The sequence below is a fragment of the Mustela nigripes genome, chromosome 2 (genome assembly GCF_022355385.1).
Source record: "Mustela nigripes isolate SB6536 chromosome 2, MUSNIG.SB6536, whole genome shotgun sequence".
NCBI classification, from domain to species: Eukaryota; Metazoa; Chordata; class Mammalia; order Carnivora; family Mustelidae; genus Mustela; species Mustela nigripes.
The window spans coordinates 117,628,582-117,650,839 of record NC_081558.1 but is presented as its reverse complement, the minus strand read 5'-3'; positions in this window follow the sequence as shown (position 1 = coordinate 117,650,839).

Here is a 22,258-nt window from a genome sequence, read left to right as displayed (position 1 = left end):
GGGGGAAGCTCTTCTTCCCTTTTTCACTTCCTACTCTCCTACTGGTATTTTCTGAAACTCCAGATAAACTGCTGGCACTTGAATCCTTGTCCCGGGGTCTGCTTCTGGGTGAACCCGAACCAAGACAAATAACATGCCCAGGGTAGAGAGAGGATTTGAACCCAGACATTTAAACTCTGAGCCTATACTCTTCCCAGTTTCTCTACTGACACAAGGAGGCAGATTGGGCAGAGAGCAGGGTTAAGACACAGAGGCTTGAGAAAGTCTGGTGAATTTGAAGAAATGGTTCAGTATGGTTAGAACAGAACATCTTGGGGGTAGGATGTGAGTAAGGGGAGATGAGGCTGGAAATGCAACCCAGGGGGGTATCCATTCAAGATGCATTAATAATAGGGACTCAGTTAATATTTGTTGAATATAGTAAGAAGTGGCTATGAAATGAGTACCTACTATGTATTAGGCATTATGTGAAGCACTTAAAATAAAACAATGATTAAAACAAGGTCAATGCTCACAAAAAGATTGCAGAGGCAATACCGAAATTAATGAATAAAAGAAATAGACATTACTGAGTTAAAAAAATTTAGGAAGAGACAAGGATAGCCAAAAAATAGTCACTGGTTTAGGTTAATATTTTTTAACCACTACACAAGGTTTAAACTGTCATGACCAAAACTGGCCTAGAGACTGAAGCTCTGAAAACTCGCCAAGCATCTTTGCTGGCTTGGCTTCCTGCTGTGGACTGAGTATTTTTAGTTCCATGAGGTCAACTCAACACATTAGATACACCACACAATTTGGGTCCAGAAAGGAGCTTGCTCCTCATTGTTCACTTCCACAAAATCCCATTCCTATAACTCCAGTCTGGCCACACAAAACAAAAGAAAAAAAAAAGAAAAAGAAACAATCTCTTAGAAAGATACATATTCTTAAAACTCTTCATGCACTGATATGGAATATCTGTTAAGGACCGATTTAGTGAAAGGAAATAAGGGAAAGACCAGGATGTAGGGCGTGCTTCAAACGAGAAGATGACCTGTCCCATGGATGTCATCACCATGTTTCCCAGCCACCCCTGTCGTCATCCAAAGGGCTCATGAACCAAGTGGCCATAAAGGATGGAAGTTACATATGGGCTCAGCAACATGGACTCCCATTCTCTAGGGCTGATCTCTTGAGTACCCAATCTGCCAGCAGCAGAGACCAAAAATGAATCCTTGAAAAGGCACCATTCCCCAGAATGATCAGCCATCTAGTGGCCAGTTGATTACATTGGACCTTTCATCGGACCACTTCAATAATGGAAGGGGCAGCATTTTGTTCTTACTGAAACAGACACTTATTCTAGATATGTATTTGCCATCCCTACATGCAATGCTTCTGCCAAAACAACCATCCTTGGGCTTACAGAATGCTTTACCCACTATCATGGTATTCCACACAGAATAGCTTCTCATGAAGGAACTCACTTCTCAGCAAAAGCAGCTGAGCAATGGGCCTATGATGATGGATTTCACCAATCTTACCATGTTGCCACCATCCTAGGGCACCTGGTTTGATAGATCATTGGAATTGCTTTTTGAAGACCCAGTGAAAGTGATGCAATACCTTGCAGGGTTAGGGCAAGGTTCACTAAAAGGCTATGTTTGCTCCAATTTAGCATCCAGTATTATAGTTCTATACTACCGGAGCCAGGATTCATGGGTCCAGGAATTGAGAAGAGGAAAAGGGAGTGGCATCACTCACTATTAGCCTTAATCATCTACTTGCAAAATTTTTGCTTCTTATTCCCATTACCTCCCATCCCTAGCAGACTTCTGCTCTGCTCCTCGTAACGTCCAAGTTTCACAAGGAGCAAGGCTCTCACCTAAACACAAAAATGATTTCTTTGAACTGGAAGTTAAGGCTAGCACTCAGCTACTTGCTCCTTATGACTCAGAATCAATAGGCAAAGAGAGAGTTACTGTACTGGTTGGAGAGACTGATCCTAATTACCAAGGGGAAATTGAGTTGCTACTACACAATGAGGGTAAGGAAGGGTATGTCTGAAACACAGGAGATCTCTAAAGATGTCTCTTAGTTACTATCATCCCCTCTGATTAGAGTCAGTGGAAAGATACAATAACCTAATTCAAGCCAGAATGCTAATGGCCCAGACCCTTCAGCAATGCAATTTAGGTCACTAAAGAGATAAAATAAGCTAAGGTTCTTGCTGAGGGTAAAGAGAATATGAAATGGGTAGTGAGAGAATATGCTATAAATATCTGCTTCAACCACTTGACCAGTTGCAAAAATGAAGACTATAATAATTATAGATACTTTTTCCTTATTTTGTTATGAATGTTTATATATATTTTACCTTTTTTGTTAAAGATTTTCTTTATTTATTTGACAGACAGAGATCACAAGGAGGCAGAGACAGAGGTACAGAGAGAGGGGGGAAGCAGGCTCCCTGCTGAGCAGAGAGCCCTCTGTGGGGCTCGATCCTAGTACCCTGAGATGATGACCCGAGCCAAAGGCAGAGGCTTAATCCACTGAGCCACCCAGGTGCCCCTATATATATTTTAAACAAATATATTTGTTTTCTCCCTTTTCTAGTCCCTTTATCATCTAACATAAGATATAATAATAATAGGTAACCTTATGTCACAAGAGTTAAGTTACAGAATACAAGAATAAGAGTGAACATCAGCCAAGGACTTTGTATCCTCTTCTGGGAAAGTGTTAGTGGGTTTTCACTGTATATAGGATAGTTATGTCATGTGAGGTGGACATTTGCTTTGGCTATCGCCTTCACTGGGAGAGTAAGTATGGTTTAGGGAGATGTGTCTGAGTGCCAAGATGACAAGACATGGATTGTGAGTTTCTGTTTTATGTGCTGACTTGGCTAGGACATAGTGTCAGTTACCCAAACAAATCTAGGTGTTATCGTTCAAGTATTTTATAGGTGTGATTAGTGTCTACAGTCAATTGACTCCAAGTAAGAGTGATTGTCCTAGGTAATCTGAGTGAGCCTGATTCTGTAGTTGAATTGCCTTCAAAAGAACCAAGGTTTTCCTGAAGAAGAAGAAATGCTGTGGTGGCCTGCACCTTCAGCACATGTCTGAGAGTTCCAGCTAGACCCTCCTGACAGCCTGCCCTACATATAGTTACCTTGTTTATACATGACTATATTTGCAAATTGCACAAGAAATTGGTATTGTTACATGTCTTCTGGAGAGAAATTTCATAGCTGGAAGATAGGGAAGGGAAAGACATTTTTAACCATGTACGATTTAGTAACCAAATCTTGAGCTCCTTGAATTCATTACCAATTCAAAATCTTCTTTTACTTTCAAAAGATAAAATTCCTTAAAAGAGTATAATTCTAATGTTCACTGACTTTCTCTCCTCTTTCCACCTATTCAGGTTTTATCTATGTCCACCTAGGTAGGTTGACCTTGAACACAGTCACTGACTTAACACACAACTTTCCAAGTGTGACTCAAAAACTACCTATACACCTTGAAAAGTTCAACGGACAACACAATTTTAAAAGACTTTGAAATTGTTCATGAGACTTTATGTATTTGCCAAACTTTAGGGCCATGAGCAAGGTAGTTAATTGAGTGGTGTACATAAAAATATCATTGAGATTTGCTTTGAAATGGACAAAACATCAAAGAAACAAGTGAGTACTGAATTGCAGTCCAATAGGGAGTCCCATTACACTATGTTACCGGGTAATCATTCATAGATCGTGTTTCCTGGGATTTGGGGATGTCACTTGAAGCCATGTAATATCATGGTGATGTGTGGGCCAGGACTAATTACTGCAGTATGAAATGGCAGATGTTTTTATTTTAAAAAAATACACAACATTCATATCAAACACCATTTCCAGTTCAGATCCTTACTATGATAGACGAAATGATAGGGAACTAACTCTCTACCAATGCAATAGCAGGGAATAAAAAGCTAACATGCAATTAATACAGAGGGTAACTAAGAAACAGTCACATCATTAGCATGACACTGGGGTAGCAGACTATGAGCTTCTCCACTGACTTCTTGCTTTCTTGGTCACTGATTTTATTGTAAGAAAAATGCTGTATCTGTGAATTACAGGATATAAAATAAGGAACTGAATAAACTAGCTTCTGGCTCTTCCAGAAAATAAAATTAATTAAAATAAAACACCATCAGAAGCATCCTTCTGAGAGAGGCATAGAGAATCTTAATACTGTACATGGAGAAGGCCACGTGAGACAGGCAGAGATTGGAGTGATGTGGCCACAAACCCAAGACTGCCAGCAGCCACCAGGAGCTGGAAGAGGCAAGAAACAGGTTAAGCCCTGAAATCTCCCGTGGGAGTATGAACCTGCTGACACTTTGATTTTGTCCCACTGATACTGAATTTGAACTTTTGGCCTCCAGAACTATGAGAGAATATATTTCTGTGGTTTTAAGCCACCAAGTTTTTGGTTATGTGTTATAATGGTGACGGGAAGGTAATAAACATGCACTTATATTAAAAATTAAAAAAAAAAAATCAAAGGCTTCTTAGCCATGATGTCACAGAAAAAATGGGGTCTTCAAGTTCAGGGACTTGAGTTCCAATTCATGCAGCATCACTAGCTGCATGGCTTTGGGGGAACCTCTTAAATGCTGAGTCTGTTTCCTTATCCATCAAATGGGGTGGCATTACCTACTTGCAGTAGGCAAAGCAATGGCCCAAAGATGTCCATGTCCTAATTCCTGGAACCAATGCATATGCTACCATACGTGGCAAAGGGGATTTTGCAGAGGGGAGCAAATTGATGATCTCGAAATGGGATGATTATTCTAGATTTTCCTGGTTAACCCAGTATAATCACAAGGTCTCTCAGAAGAGTCAGAGTGAAAAATATGTGGCAATGGAAACAGAGGTCAGAGAGAGAGATTGATATTTGAAGAGGCTGTGTTACTGACTTAAAAAATGGAAGAATGAGCCTCCAGCCAAGGAAGGCAGGCAGCCTCTATCTAGGAGCAGGAAAAAGCAAGGAAGTGGATTCTCCCATTGAGTGTCTCAAGGGAGGGCAGCCCCCACCAAAACCTTGATTTTTAGCCTGTGAAACCTATTTCAGACTTCTGACCTCCGAAGTTTTAAGATATTTATGTTGTTTCAGGCTGCTGAATGTAGTAATTTGCTACAGCAGCAGCAGGAAACTAATATACCAACCCATCAGAGTTGTTGTGAGAGTTAAAAGTAGCTTTTAATTATGGTAATATTTATTATTAGAAGAGAGTTTTTTTTTTTTAAATATTCTGAGAAGTGACTCATCTATACATAAACTGTCTCTGTTGGGCCAAAAATACTTCTATTCAACTGTTCAGAGTTTCAAAAAGTCTTAAGCACAGAGTTCATTTTTGTGCATTCAGTTCTCCACATGTGGAGTAGAGTGCTTCCCATATGTCCCCATAGGATTAAATATGTTTAAGAGAAATCTTATTCAATAACCTGACATCCTGACCTTGAAGTCCTTATTCCTGGAGGGCATTTAGCCAAGAAAACTGAATGACCTCTATGCATTTTTGTTTTAGTTTTTATCAAAAGGAGACAGAACCAAAGCTTGTTTCTTTTTCTAGTGAAGATTTGCCAAGTTTTCTCTGATTGTAAAAACTACTCTGAAAAACAATCTGAGGGGAATGAAGTGGTGGGGGGGTGGGAGGTTGGGGTACCAGGTGGTGGGTATTATAGAGGGCACAGATTGCATGGAGCACTGGGTGTGGTGCAAAAATAATGAATACTGTTATGCTGAAAATAAATAAATTTAATTAATAAAAAAAAAAAAAGCTACCTTAGTTTGTTCCAGAAGTCAATGTCTCTCAAACCCCATGCAAGTTAACGTGAACTCTAAAAAGATGCCGTAAAATATTCATCTGACCTCTGCCTATGCCTCTGCTTCTATTCAGCAGTCTCTTTGGCCATCATCTCATTTCAAGCATCACTTGGCTTGTTTTCTATCTGGACCTCAAAGTTGGTCATCAACTATGAACTCCCTTGTCTCCAGAAACCCTCTTTTCTAGACGCTCTCCTGTACCTTATTGCCAGTCCCAACTCTGGGTGAACTCTCCCACCTACCCTCCCGCCACCTTCTCTCTGCCCAGGGAGCTTTGCCAATGTTAGTCTCATAACTGGCCTTTTGGATGCATGGTCCACCATGAAATTATCCTGTCATTAACCAGGCCTGAAGGGCTCAGCTGTTTATCTTGTGCTCATTTTTCATCAGCTTGCCAAAGCATGCACCAGAGCTCTGTTCCAAACTGTTTCACTCCACTAAGCCGTTAAACATTCACTACATCACCATTTTCTCAGCAAATAAATTTACCCGTGTGCTTTATTCCAGGGTAATCTAGAAAGCTCTTTAGCATCCCTTTACTCTGCCTGAAAAGGCCTGCTTGGCCAATGCCCTCATCATGTTGTCTTCACTCTCTTCCCACACCTGCATTAATCATCCTTTACTCCAGCACCAATATTTTCCTTTACACTTAGTATTTTCCTCTTAGTATTCCTTTAGTATTAAAGGAATTAGTTAGTATTAAAGGAAATTTAGTATTTAGTATTAAAGGAAAGTATTAGTATTCCTCTTAGTATTCCTTAGTATTCCTCTTAGTATTTCCTTTACACTTAGTATATTCCTCTTAGTATTTTCCTTAAGTTTTCCTGCTCTTCAATCGCTTTTTCCAACCAGCTTCCTCAAAAATATGAACATATAATCCCTCTCTTTTTTCCTAAAAACTCATATTTTTTAAAGATTTTATTTATTTATTTGACAGACAGAGATCACAAGTAGGCAGAGAGGCAGGCAGAGAGAGGAGGAAGCAGGCTCCCCGGGGAGCAGAGAGCCCAATGTGGGGCTTGATCCCAGGACCCCTGGATCATGACCTGAGCTGACAGCAGAGGCTTTAACCCACTGAGCCACCCAGGTGCCCCTAACAACTCATGCTTATTGAATGGTTCTTTGGGCCCAGGGTTAAGTACTTACATGCATTATCCTATTTATTCATCCTGAGGTAGGTACTGCCATTAATTCATCTGCACCAACAAGGAAGTAAACTTGAAGTAACTCCTCAGAAACACTGTGTTAGTTAAAAGAGAATGCAGATTTGGACTCGGACTAGCTAACTGCAAATGCCTGTGCTTAAACACATAGCTGTATTGCCTCCTCCTGATTGCCCTTTCCCTTTTCAACCTCTTGTGATCTGGTCCTGCTCTGTCCACTCTGCTCACACTGCTCCCTGGGGGCCATTAATTCTTGATTCCAAAATCCAGTGGCTCTTTCCTGGTTCTCCTCAAAATAACCATCTCACTCTCTCCGGCCTTCAGGGATGCCACACTCTGTGTTTTCCTCCTCTGATTTCAATTACTCTGCCTCTACTGGATTCTTTGGATGCTCAGGTCTGCTCCTGATTCTCTTCTTGAATCTTTTCTTTTTCCCCTCTTAGGATTTTATTTATTTTTGAGAGAGAGAGAGAGAAAGAGTAGGGGGAAAGGACAAAGGGAGAAGGAGAAGCAGGCTTCCCAATCAGCAGGGAGCCTGATGCCCAGCTCCATTCCCGGACCTCGGGATCATGACCTGAGCAGAAGGCAGATGCTTAACCTACTGAGCCACCCATCTTCTTGAATCTTTATACTCTTACCTTTTGCTGGCAGCCAGTCCCAAAGATTAACAAATCAGCCCTATTTATAGGACTCCTTTCAGTAATTCAACAATTTTTTTTTGAGATTTTTCCCCTTCAAGTGCTGAAATTTTTGTTATGAAAGACGTGGAAGCTCTTCTAGGACATGGCAACAGTGTGCCACCTGCCACCTCCTGAAGGTCTGCTAGCTAAATGCACTGTGACAGGCTTGATGGTCCTGAAAAGATAAGATTTATGAAACACAGGCTCTGGGAAAGCTACTCATTTCTACACTTTCAATTGAGGAAGACACACTCTAAAACCTCTTTATTTGTAAAGTGGAAGTAAAACCATCAGCCCATTTCAGGAGCAGGTGGGAAGACTAGAGCATCATTTGTGAATAGCAACTATGTAAATCCTAAAGGAAACAAATAAAGAACCACAAATATTCAAAGAGCAAGTAAAAGGCAATTTTTCAAGCTAATTCGTCTTTGTTAATCATGAGGTTACTTGTACAGTATATGTTATTTTCTATATGTGGTGGATATTCTGCATGCTTTCTTGGCTAAAGCAGATGTAGTTGCAAACATAGTTGAAACTCTTACTGGCAAATGTTTCAGAAAACACCCAATGGACTGACACTGATGGATGGTATGAAGCCAAGCTATAATGAGGTGACGTTCATTTATTAAGTTGATGAGCAGTTTTATATGCTTGTTTTTTACTAAGGGGCTTAACTCTCTTCTGGTTGAGAGGAAACAGAACACACTCTTCTGAGGCACAGACAGAAAGGGAACCCTCTGCCCATTATCTAACAATGTTCTCAAAAGTATCCAGGCCTTTTTTTTCCCTGGAGCATACCTCAGTGGTCATTGGGACGACCACAGCTGTGGTGCTGGTGTTGGCCATGGAAAGGGAACTGGGTGAAGGTCACAGGTATACACATTCAAACTTTATCCATTCTATTTTTCCCCATCTTTAGTAATGTCTCTTTGTCATCAAAATGTATTTTTTTAACTTTACCTTTGTGTCTTTATAACCTTAATCTGCACAAAAAGAATTGCAGAAAACAACATGGCCACCAAACCTTCTATTTTTTCACTATGGCTATGGGAATCATGGGGTAGAGGGATTCATAGTTAGGTAATTTTCCCCCACATACTCTCTAAATTGGAAATCAGAAAATTAAGGCTACCTTCTGGAAGTTAATCTAATTAAATTTTCACATTATGGTAAGAGACAGAAAGTCTCTTTGATCCCACAGACAGATTCACTCTTCTAAAAATAACAACTTTCTGGGGCACCTGGATGGCTCAGTCAGTTAAGCATCGGACTCTTGGTTTAGGTTCAGGTCATGAATTCAGGGTCAGAAGGTCAAGCCCTGTATTGAGCTCCTCACTCAGCTGGAACCTGCTTGAGATTCTCTCCCCCTCCCTCTGTCTCTTCTCTCACTCATGCAAGCACTCTCATGTGTGTGTGCTCTCTCTCTCTCTCTCTCTCAAATAAATAAATAAAAACTTATAAATAAAAATAAAAACAGCATCTTTCTTGGTATTAAGAACACATCTAAACAAAGAATGTACTAACAGAAGTCAGTGGCCAAAAGAAAAATACGGGGTCCAGAAGGCAAACCTAGAAGCATGTGCCCAGGACTAGCCAGGAGAATAAAAATGGCTCAGGCAGAATTCTGATATAATAGACCTTAAAGAAATGTTTTTTATCTGCTTAGGATTTGAAGAAATTCAATTCCAGTATGAACCAACTGAAATGAACTCCAAGACCATTGATCTGCCTGCTCCCCGAGCAAACTTTCCATTGTTCAATTTCCCAGGTACCTTGTAATAAAGAATGAAAGTGCCTCGCATTGAAGCGTAAGGTCATCCCATTCCTACAACGTATACCATTCCATGGTATACAAATAAGTTACCATTCTGGTTCATCCATTTAGTCCCCTACTAATGTGGTTTTTAGCTTTGCAGGTGGGGCAGGGGGTCAGGGACATCATAAAAGTCCAGTGTCTGTAACTTCAAGACTGAGGTTCACCATCTGTTCTCTAATGTGACCAGTTAGGTGCCCCTCCCTAGATTGCAGGCCACCTATTTTCCTTTTAAAAATACCAGCAATGTTCTCACCTATAAAATATAATAAGCAAGTTTAGTAGGTGGCCATTACCCAATAAATGTAACCAAAGCTACGGCATTTTTACCAGAAATATCTAGTTATAAAATATAATGGGGAAAAAATACCTTTCTCAGTGGCAAAAAAAAAAAAAAAAGAAAGAAAGAAAAGTCTACCATTTCTAAGAAGAATATGACAGAATTTAACCAAAGGACCTAAAAGATTTTATTAGAGAGAGACAACATCCCTGAATGGAAAGACTTAATATTATAATGAAGTCTCAGTAAAACTATCTATATATTTAATATAATTTCTATCAAACTTTTAAAATATCTTTTGGAGAACCTACAATACAATTCTGAGATTCCTCTGAAAGAATAAACTAAAAATCTACTCAAGAGAAATCTGAAAAGTAATAATAAAGGATGGCTGCCCCCCCCCAGTTAATAAAGATAAAGCAATTAACCAGTATAGCACCAATGCAGAAATAGGAAAAAATAATAACTGAAATAACACAAAGTCAAGACACATAAAACCTTCGACAAAGATGGGATTTCAGATTAATGGAAAAATAATAGCTATAACAAATGGCACTGGGATAGCTAGCTATCAATTTTTGGAAAGGTAATATACTTAAATCAGTATTTCAAAACTTAAATCTAAATAAATTTAAATGAACCAATGGTTTAAATGGAACCATAAAAGTATCCAAAGAAAATTAGTTTCTTTTTCTATTTTACTGATGCAAAAACATTTAGCATGTTACACTTTTAACAAAATTTTAAGGGTATAATTCATTATTGCAGACTATAGGTATGATAGACATCTTGAGTTTACTCATCTTGCTTAACAGAAACTTTATGCTTGTTGATTAATAACTTTTTTTTCCTTTACCTGTAGCCCCTTACAACCACCATTTTACACTTCAATTCTATGAATTTGGCTATTTTAGATACCTTATATAAGTAGAATCATGCAGCGTTTATCTTTCTGTGAGTGGCTCATTTCAATGAACCTCAAGGTTCATCCATGCTGTTGTGTGTTACAGAATGTCCTTTAATGTTGAATAGTATTCTATTGTATGTAGGTACCATATTTTCTTTATCCGCTCATCTGTCAATGCACATTTCGGTTGCTTGCACATTTTGGCTATTGGGCGTAAAACTACAATGAACATATAATGCAATCTCTTCAAGATTCTGATTGCAATTCTTCTGGATAAAAACCCAGAAGTGAGATGGCTGGACCACTCATGAACCTCCCATTGTTTCCCATGGTATTGCACCCTTTTGCATCTCCACCAACAGTGTGCAAGGTGTTCAATTTTTGCAAATCATCTCCAACATTTGTTATCTTTTGTTTTTTTGGTAATAGCTATCTTGACAGGTGTGAGTGATATCTCATTGTGGTTTTGATTTGTATTTCCCTGAAATGGTTAGTGACACTGAGCATTTTTCCATACAGCCATTAGTCACTTCAGCATTTTCTTTGGAGAAATGTGTCTATTCAAGTCTTTACCCTATTTCTTTAATTGGGCTTTTAGATTTTTTGCTATTGCAGTGTAGGAGTTCCTTGCATGTTTTGGATATTAAGCCTTTATCAGATATATGGTTTGTACATATTTTCACCTATTCCATAACTTGCCTTTACCCTCTGTTGTTCCTTCCTTGCTGTACAGCATCTTTTTGGTTTGATTTAGTCCCACTTGCTTATCTTTGTTATTGTTGCCTATGCTGTCAGTTTCACATCCATTAAATCATTGCCACAACCGACATCATTAACCTTTTATTCTGGGAGTTTTACAATTTCAGTCTCAAGTCTTTTAGCCATTTTGAGTTAATTTTGTGTATTGTGTAAGATAAGAGCACAATTTCATTCCTTTCAGGTGGATACCCAGTTTTTCCAGAACCATTTGTTGAATAGACTGTCCTTTCCTCCTGTGTATTCTTGGCACCCTTGTCAAAGTTAAGTTGACCACATACATGTGGATTTATTTCTGAGCTGCCAGTTCTTTTTCACTGATCTATATGTCTCTCTTTCTACCAGTACCGTACTGTTTTGGCTAGTGTACCACATTGTAACATATAGTGCAAGATATTTCACAATGTATTTTAAAATCAGGTGTGATGCCTCCAGCTTTATTCTTCTTCCTCAGGATTTGTTTGACTATCTATGATCTTCTGTGGTTTCATGTAAATTATAAAATTCTTTTTATATTTCTGTAAAGAATGTCACTGGGACTTTGATAGGGATTTCATTGAGTCTGTAGATCACTTTAGGTAGTATAGACATTTTGACAATAATAAATCTTCCAATCCCTAAATACAGGATGTGTTTCCATTTGTTTGTGCCTTCTTTAATTTCTTAAAAAAATTTTGTGCAGTTTTCAGTATATACATCTATCATCCTAATTAATTCCTAAATATTTTTAAGAATTTACTCCTAAGTTTTTTTGGTATTATTGTAAATGGGATTGTTTTCTAATTTCTTTTTCAGGTAGTTCATTGTTAGTATACAAACTGATCTTCACATTTTGGTTTTGTATCTTGCAACTTTGCTGAGTTTATTAGTTCTAAAAGTTTTTTGGTAGAATCTTTAGCGTTTTCTACATTTAAGATTATGTTCTCTGCAAACAGATAATTTTACTTTTTCCTTTCTGATTTGGATAAGTTTTTTTCCTTGTCCAATTGTTCTGGCTATAACTATGGACTATTGTTATTAAGTTGAATAAAAGTGATGAAATTTTGCCTTGTTCTTAATACTAGAAGAAAATCTTTCAGTTTTCACCATTGAGTATGATGTCAGCTATAACTTTTTCACACATACCCTTATTTTGTTAAGGTACTTTTCCTTCTATTTCTAGTTTGTTTAAAGTTTATATCATGAAAAGTGTTGAATTTTAACAAATGTCTTTTCTGTGTCTTTTGAAATAGTCACGTGGTATTTTTTAAAGATTTACTTATTTGGGAAATAGAAAGTGAGCCAAAGAGAGTACACGCTGGAGGGAGGGGCAGGAACGGGGAGGAGAAACAGACCCCCCACTGAGCAGGGAGCTCAATGCAGGCTCTATCAGGATCCTGGGTTCTTGACCTGAGCAGAAGGCAGACACTTAATCTGCTGAGCCACCCAGGTACCTAGAGATGGTCATGTGATTTTTATCCTTTATTCCATTAATGTGGTATATCACATTGTTTGATTTTCAGAAGTTGAAACATCCTTGGTCCCAGAGATAAAATCCCACTTGGTCATGGTATATTCTTTCTTTAATGTGTTACTGGATTCAGTTTTCTAGCCTTTTGTTGAGATTTTGCATCTATATTCATCGAGAATATTGGCCTATGGAGACAAACCATAAGCGACTCTTAATCTCAGGAAATAAACTCAGCAAATAAATTGCTGGGGGTTGTCGGGGAGGATATGGTGGCTGGGTTATAGATACTGGAGTGGATATGTACTATGATGAGTGCTGTGAATTGTGTAAGACTGATGATTCACAGACCTATACCCCTGAAGTAAATAATACATTATATGTTAATTTAAAAAATTAAAAATTTAAAAGTAGAAAATTAAAAATTAAAAAAATTAAAAAGGATATTGGCCTGTGTTATTTCATGATGTCCTTATCTGGTTGGGTATCAGAAGTAATACTAGTCTTATTAGTTTGGGAGGGTTCCCTCTTCTTTAATTATTTTGGAAAATTTTCGAAAGGACTGTTGTTAATTCTTCCTTAAATCTTTGGAAGAAATCATTTGGGTCTAGGCTTTTCTATGTTGAGAGGCTTTGATTACTGATTTAATCTCCATACTAGTTATAGGGTTGCTCAGACTTTCTATTTTTTCATGATTTGGTATTGGTAATTTGTATGTTTCTAGGAATTTATCCATTTCTCTTAGATTATCCATTTTATTGTCATTTAATTGTTCATTTAGTCTCATGATTTCTGTGACAAAATTTGTAATATCTCTTTTCTTTTTTTTTTTTTACTTTTTTAATTTCTGTGATGAAATTTGTAACATCTTTTCTTTCATTTCTGATTTTATTTATTTGAGTCTTTCTTTCTTAGTCTAAGGGTTTCTCAATTTTGTGTCTTTTTTAAATATCTTTTTAAAATACCAGCTCTCGAGTTCAATTGATTTTTCTTGATTGTTTCTCCATTTTTTTATTTATTTCTGCTCTAGCTTTTGTTATTTCCTTCCTTGTATTAACCTTGGTCTTAGTTTATTCCTCTCTTTCTAGCTCTTTGAAGTGCTGTTAGGTTATTATCTGAGATCTTTCTCCCTTTTTTATAGTTGTTTATTGCTATGAACTGTCCTCTTACTACTGCCTTTTTTTTTAAGCCATAAATTTTAGAATGTTGTGTTTTCATTTTCATGTCTCAAGGTATTTTCTAATTTCATTTATTTCTTCTTTGATTCAATAGTTAATCAAGAGTGTGCTTTTTGTTTCTACATATTTGTGAATTTTTCAGTCCCATTCTGGTCAGAAAAGATATTTGGTAAAATTTCAGTCTTCTTAATCTTGATAGGGCTTCTTTTTTTGGACTTCTGGGGAAGATGGCAGAGTAGGAGAATCCTAAGCTCACTTCCATTCATGGATACAACTAGATAACACCCACATCAGTGTAAATAATCTAAAAAAAAAAAAAAATCCAAAGACTGGCAGAACAGACTCCACAGCTAAATGTAGAGGAAAAGCCACATTGAAGAGGGTAGGAAGGGCAGAGATGCATTCAAAGCTAAACAGACTTCTAAGACTGTCCCTGAGAGAGACCAACACTGTAGATGTGGAGAGAGAAAAGAAAAAGACATACACACTAGGCACCCTGAGCACAGGGGAACCCATACAGAAATGACAAATCCCTATAACATTGGCTTTATAAATCAGAAGGGCCTAATTTTGCAAGGTCTTACAATCCATGGAGCATAACACCTGGAGCTTTAAAAATCAGCAGGCTTGGCTCAAGTCAGGAGGACAACAGGAGACTGAGTCCTCACCCTTTGAGACAGCACAACAAACAGTCCCACTGAGATATAGCATAGAAGAAGCAATTTGAAAAATACCTGGGGTACAGTGAAGATTTCTTTACTAATCTCAGAACAAGAGATAGAGGGAAGGGGATCACTGGGAGACTTCTCCCAGAACAAAAGAAGTGGCAGGGACTATTTCCCTCTCTGACCCCCCAGCCTAGATATACAGTCACCTGTGGGAAACAGTGCAATACCAAAACTCTCCATTTAATTTGATAAGAGCACACCCTGCTCCTGTACATTTCTGTAGATCTGTTCCCTCCAAACTGGCCAGCCACAGCACAAGTTTTGGGTAGCTGCAGGTAGCCTCCCACAGGGTACTGGAATAGACCTTGCTGGCATTGGGCACCCTACACCTGCATTCTGTGGATCTGCTCCTCCAATACATCACTGGCCAGAGCCCATCCAAAGTGATGTCACAAGCTGGGAAATGTGCAAGCAGCACCGACACAGGCCAGCACCACTGGAAAGCAACTCGTGTCCCAGGGAGACAGAAAGATAATGACACACACCAGTCCAACTACAGCCTGAGCAATGGGTTGGGGACAAACATCTGATCTGACTGCAGGCTCTGACCACTAATGAAAGCTTCTCAGGAGACAACATTGGTAAAGCTCCCTGCAGTTCCATGCTTCTCTATCTCTGGCAGATACCTTCTCTGACTCAACTCAAGCCCAAGGCAGCCCTAGACTAGCCCACTAACAACACAGGGACTGAGCCCCTTCCTACAACAGGCAAAGAGAGCCATTGTAGATGACTGGACTGTCAAGGCAAAAATACTTCAGCTACAGCAATAGGGTGCATGCAACACACACAGGAGACACCCTTGAAGCACCAGGTTCTGGTGAACAAGGACATTGTGCTGCTGAACACCATAGGACCTCTTCATTACACCATTACTTTCAAGAGCGGAAGACTTAAATAAATTTCTAAACACACAGAAATAGGCAAAGAGAGGTAGACAAAATGAGGAAATAAATATGTCCCAAATGAAATAACAGGACTAATCACAACAAGAGAGATAAATGAAATGGAGATAAGCAATATGCCCAATTGATAATTCAAAATAATGGTCATAACGATTCTCCCTGACCTTGCAAAAAGAGTGAATGACCTCATTGAGACCCTTAACAAAAAGATAGAAAATTTTAAAAAGAACCAATAGTCATTTTCTGAACCAAGAACTCAACAGCTAAAATTAAAAATATGCTAGCTGGAATATATAGTAGACTACAGGAAGATGAAAAATGGGTCAGTGACCTGGAGAACAGAGTAATTGAAAGCAACCATGCTGAACATGAGAAAAAAAAATATTTAAAAATGAAAATAGTTTAGGGAAATCAGCATTATCATCAAGCATAATAATATTTGCATGTTATAGGGTTCCTAAATATAGAGGATCCTAAATATAGAAGAGAAAAAAGGGGACAGAAAAATTTATTGAAAAAATAATAGCTAAAACCTTCCCAAATCTGGAGAAGAGATCAGAAATCCAGATCCAGAAGGCACAGGGAGCCCCCAACACAACCAACACTAGAAGGTCTACACAAAGACACAAGTAATTAAAATGGCAAAAAGTAGTTATCAAGAGAGAATTTTAAAAGCAACAAGAGCCAAGAAAACAGTTACATACAAGAGAAACCCCATAAAGCTATCAGCTAATATTTCAGCAGAAACTTTGTAGGCCAGAAGAAAGTCCGATGATATATACAAAAATGGGTGGGAGGGGTGGGAGGGGTCCAGCAGCCAAGAATATTCCATCCAGCAAGGCTATCCTTCAGAAAGGAATGAGAGATAAAGGGTTCCCCAGACAAACAAAGTTAAGGGAATTCATGACCACTAAACCAGCTAACAAGAAAAAAGGGGATTTTAACCTTTAACCTCCCCCTTTGAGTGGGAAGGAAAGACCATAAGTAGGGGTAAGAAAAGCACAAAAGTAGTAAAATTAAGTATATCTATAAAAATCAGTCAAAGAATAAACAAAATAAAAGGATATAATGTATGATACCATAGACCTAAACATGGGAGGGAGAGAAGTAAAGAATGTGGTTAAACTTAAGCAACCATCAAATGAATATAGATTACTATATACATACGATATTATATGTAAACCCAATAGTAACCACAAATTAAAAAAAATAGTCATTGATATGCAAAAAAACAAAAAGAAAGGAATCAAAGTCTATCACTAAAGAAAGACAGCACACTGTGAGAAAAAGAGCAAGAGAAAAAAGGAACTAAGAAAAACAAAAACAACCACAAAACAAGTAACAAAATGGCAATAAGTACATACCAATCAATAATTACTTTGAATGTTAATGAACTACACACTACAATCAAAAGACATAGGGTGATGGAATGGATAAAAAACAAGACCCATCTATTTGCTGCCTACAGGAGACTCATTTCAGACCTAAGACACCTGTAGATTGAAAGTGAAGGATGGGAAAGCATTTATCATACAGATGGAAGTAAAAAGATATAAGTATTGCTACCCTGCAGCAATCAGACAAAACAGAATTTAAAAGAAAAGACTATAGTAAGAGAAAAAGACACTATATAATCATAAAAAGAGCAACCCAACAAGAAAACATAACAATTGTAAATATTTATATACCCAAAATTGGAGCACCCAAATACATAAAGCAGTTAATAAAAACATAAAGTCATCTGTAGTAATACAATAATTTTAGGGGGCTTTAATACTCCACTTACATTAATGGACAGATCATCTAAACAGAAAATCAGCAAGGAAACAGCACTTTTAAATTGCATATTGGACCAGATGGATCTAACAAATATATTCAGAACATTCCAACCTAATACAGAAGAATATGCATTCTTTTCATGTGCACAGGGAACATTCTCCAAAATTGAAAACATGTCAAGTCACAAAACAAGATCCAACACATTAAAAAAAACTGAAGTCATACCAGGCATCTTTTCTGACCACAATACTATGAAACTAGAGTGTCAACCACAAGGTAAATCTGGAAAGAACACACAGAGATGGAGGTTAAATGACATGCTACTAAACAAGGAATGGGTCAACCAAGAAACCAAAGAGGAAATTAAAAAATACATAAAGACAAATGAAAATGAACACTACAGTCCAAAAATCTTTGGGATGCAGCAAAAGCTGCTGTAAGAAAGAAGTTTAGGCAATAAACTACTTCTTTGCCTACTTCAAAAGGCAAGAAAAGTCTCAAATAAACAACCTAATCTTTATACCTATTGGAGCTAGTAAAAGAAGAACAAACAAACCCAAAACCAGCAGATGGAAGGAAATGACAAAGATTAGAGCAGAAATAAGTGAAATACAAACTTAAAAAGTTGATAGAACAAATCAATGAAACCAGGAGCTTGTTCTTTGAAAGACCAACAGAATTGATAAACCTCTAGCCAGATTCATCAAGTAAAAAAGAAGACTCAAATAAACAAAAGAAGAGACAAAAGGGAAATAACAACTAATACCACAGAAATACAAAGAATATAAGAGAATATCATGAAAAATTATATGTCAACAAATAGGACAACCTAGAAGCTTATAACCTCCTTAAACTGAATCAGGAAGAAATAGAAAATTCAAAGAGATTGATTACCAGCAATGAAATTGAATTGGTAAACAAAACACTCTCAAGAAACAAAAGTCTAGGACTAGATGGCTTCACAGATTAATTCTATCAGATATTTAAAGAAGAGTTAATACCTATTCTTTTCAAGCTATTCCAAAAAACAGAAGAGGAAGGAAAGTTTCCAAATTTACTCTCTGGAGCCAATATTACCTTGATACCAAAACCAGATAAAGATATTACCAAAAAAAAAAAGAGAGAGAGAGAGAGAGAACTAGATCCAATATCTCTGAAGAACGCACATGGCAAAAATCCTCAACAAAATATTAACAAATGAAATCCAACAATATATTAAAAGAATCATTCACCACAATCAAATCGGATTTATTCCTGGGATACAAGAGTGGTTCAACATTCACAAATGAATCAACATGATACATCACATCAAGAGAAAGGATTAAAATCATATGATCATTTCAGTAGATGCAGAAAAAAAAAATTGACAAAGTACAACATCCATTCATGATAAAAGCCCTCAACAAAGTAGGTAGAGTTAGGGGAACATACTCAACATAATAAAGGCCATATATGAAAAACTCAGCGAACATTACCCTCAATGGGGGAAAAGTGAGAGCTTTTCCATTAATTAGGAAAAAGACAAGGATGTCCTTTCCTTCCATTTTTATTCAACATAGTACTAGAAGTCCTAGCCACTAGCAATCAAACAAGAAAAAAATAATAATAATAACAGCATCCAAACTGGTAAGGTGAAGTGAAACTCCTACTATTTGTAGATGACATGATACTATGTACTGAAAACTCTAAAGACTTCACCAAAAAAACTATTAGAACTAATAAATGAATTCAGTAAGGTCACAGGACACAAAATCAATATGGAGAAACCTGTCGCATTTCTTACACACTAATAAATAGCAAAAAGAGAAAGAAAACAATCCCATTTACAATTGCACCAAAAATAATAAAATGCCTGGGAATAAACTTAACCAAGGAGGTAAAAGACTTGTACTATGAACACCATAAAACAATAATGAAAAAAATTGAGGATGACACAAACAAATGGGAAGATATGCCATGCTCATAGAATGGAAGAAAAAATATTGTTAAAATATCTTTACTACCCAAAGCAATCTAAAGATTTGATGCAATACTTATCAAAACAACAACAGCATTTTTCACAAAACTAGAACAAATAATGCGAAAATTTGTATGGAATCACAAAAGACCCTGATTAGCCAAAGCACTCTTGAAAAAGAACAAAACTGAAGGTATTACAATCTCAGATTTAAGGATTTACTACAAAGCCATAGTAGTCAAAACAGTATGGTACTGGCACTAAATAGACACATAAATCAATGAAACAAAATAGAGAGCTCAGAAATAAACCCATGCTTTTATAGTGAATTAATCGAGAACAAAGGAGGTAAGAATATACAATGGAAAAGAGACGGTCTCTTCAACAAATGGTGTTAAGAAACTGGACAGCAACACACAAAAGAATGAAACTGGACCACTTTCTTCCATCATACACAAAAATAAACTCTAAACTCAAAATGGATTAAGGACCTAAATAAAAGACCTGAAACCATAAAAATTCCAGAAGAATGCCCAGGCAATAATTTCACTGACATCAACCATAGCAACATTTTTCTAGATATGTCTCCTGAGGCAAAGGAAATAAAAGCAAAGATACACTATTGGTACTACATCAAAATAAAAACTGCACAGAAAAGGAAACAATCAACAAAACTAAAAGACAGCCTAATGAATGAGAGAAGATATTTGCAGATGACATATCCAAAAAAGGGTTAGTATCTAATATATAAAGAGCTTATGTAACTCAATACCAAAAACCAAATAATCCAATTTAAAATGGGCAGAAGACTTGAACAGACATTTCTCCAAGACATACAGATAACCAAAAGACACCTAAAAAGATGCTCAACATCACTCATTATCAAGGAAATGCGAATCGAAACTACAATCAGATATCAACTCACACCTGTCAGAATGACTAAAATCAAAAACACCCACCCACACACACACAAAAAACAGATTTGGGTGAGGATGTGGAGAAAAAGGGACACTTGTGCACTGTTGGTGGAAATGAAAACTGGTGCAGGCACTGTGGAAAACAGTAAGGAGGTTCCTCAAAATTTAACTATCATATGATCCAGTTATTCTACTGGGTATTTACCCCAAAAAATGGGAAAATACTAATTGATAGGAATATATGCACCCTATATTTATTGCAGCATTATTTACAATAGCCAAATTATGGAAGCAGCCCAAGTGTTCATCAACAGATGAATGGATAATGAACAAGTAGTATATATGTACAATGGAATATTACTCAGCCATCAAAAATACTAAATCTTGGGGTGCCTGGGTGGCTCAGTGGGTTAAAGCCTCTGCCTTCGCCTCAGGTCATGATCCCAGAGTCCTGGGATCGAGCCCCGCATCAGGCTTTCTGCTCAGCAGGGAGCCTGCTTCCTCCTCTCTCTCTGCCTGCCTCACTGCCTTCTTGTGATCTCTGCCTGTCAAATAAATAAATAAAATCTTTTAAAAAAAATACTAAATCTTGCCATTTGTAACAACATGGATGGAGATGGATCTAGAGAGTATAATGCTAAGGAAATAAGAATCAGAGAAAGACACATACCAAATAATTTCTCTCATATGTGAAACTTAAGGAACGAAACAAAGAAAGAAAAAAGATAATCAAAAAAACAGATTCTTAACTTTAGAGAACAAAGTGATGGTTACCAGAGGAGAGACAGGTTATGGGATTGGTGAAAGAGTTAAAAGGAATTAAGAGTGTACTTATCATGATGAACACCGAGTAGTATGGAGAATTGTTGAATCAGTATATTGTACACCTGAACTAATGTAACACTGTTTATTAACTATACTCAAATTTTAAAAATTTTAAAGACTTTTTTTTGACCTGGCATGTAATCTGTCCTAGAGAAAGATTCATGTTCACTTAAATAGAATGTGTATTGTGATGCTATTGGGTAGAATGTTCTGTATATGTCTGTTAGGGCCATTTAGTCTACGGTGTTATTGAAGTCCTCTGTTTCATTATTGATCTTCTGCCTAGATGCTTTATTCATTATTGAAAGTGAAGTATTGAATTCTACTATTTTTGTACTGCTATTTCTCCCTTTGTTTCTGTCAATATTCACTTTATATACTTAGGTGTTCTGATATTGGGTGCATATATATTTATAATAATTATATCTTCCTGATAGATTGACCCTTTCATTATTATATTATCTCTGATCACAAAAATGGACAATTATTTGTTTAAACTTTTTCAGGAAAGAATATACTACAAGCCCCTCAAGGAGTTCATTCCATCTTTCATCACAGTGACAGTCAATTTTTCATTTTGTTTAACTCATGTGTCTCTTAATTTAAGCCCTTCTCCCTGCTTCTGTCTTCTGGTGACATAAAATTCAACTGATCAGCATTTTAATAAAATACACCTATTGAAACTGGGACCAAATCACCTCCTTGGACCCACTTGATATACCTCTCAAAATTAGAGCTTTGAGGTCAAAAGGAGAACAATAAAAGGAGTTCTTCATTAACAATATGTAGAGACTACATCTATTTAACATTTACAATGAACCCACTGTACATGAGCAGAACACTATGCTCCTAATTTTAGAGTTCCATGCCAGAGTTTATGAAACATGTTCATGAATAAACCATGTAAGGTATGAGCAAAAATAGGCACCGAATGGCATCTACTGATTATAATTAACATCATAATATTACTTTTATTAATTCTCATTCCCAAGAATATCATCCTGAAGACCTGGATTTATACAAACTAAGATTTCATTAAATATTTCAAGATAAAAGTTTGGGAAA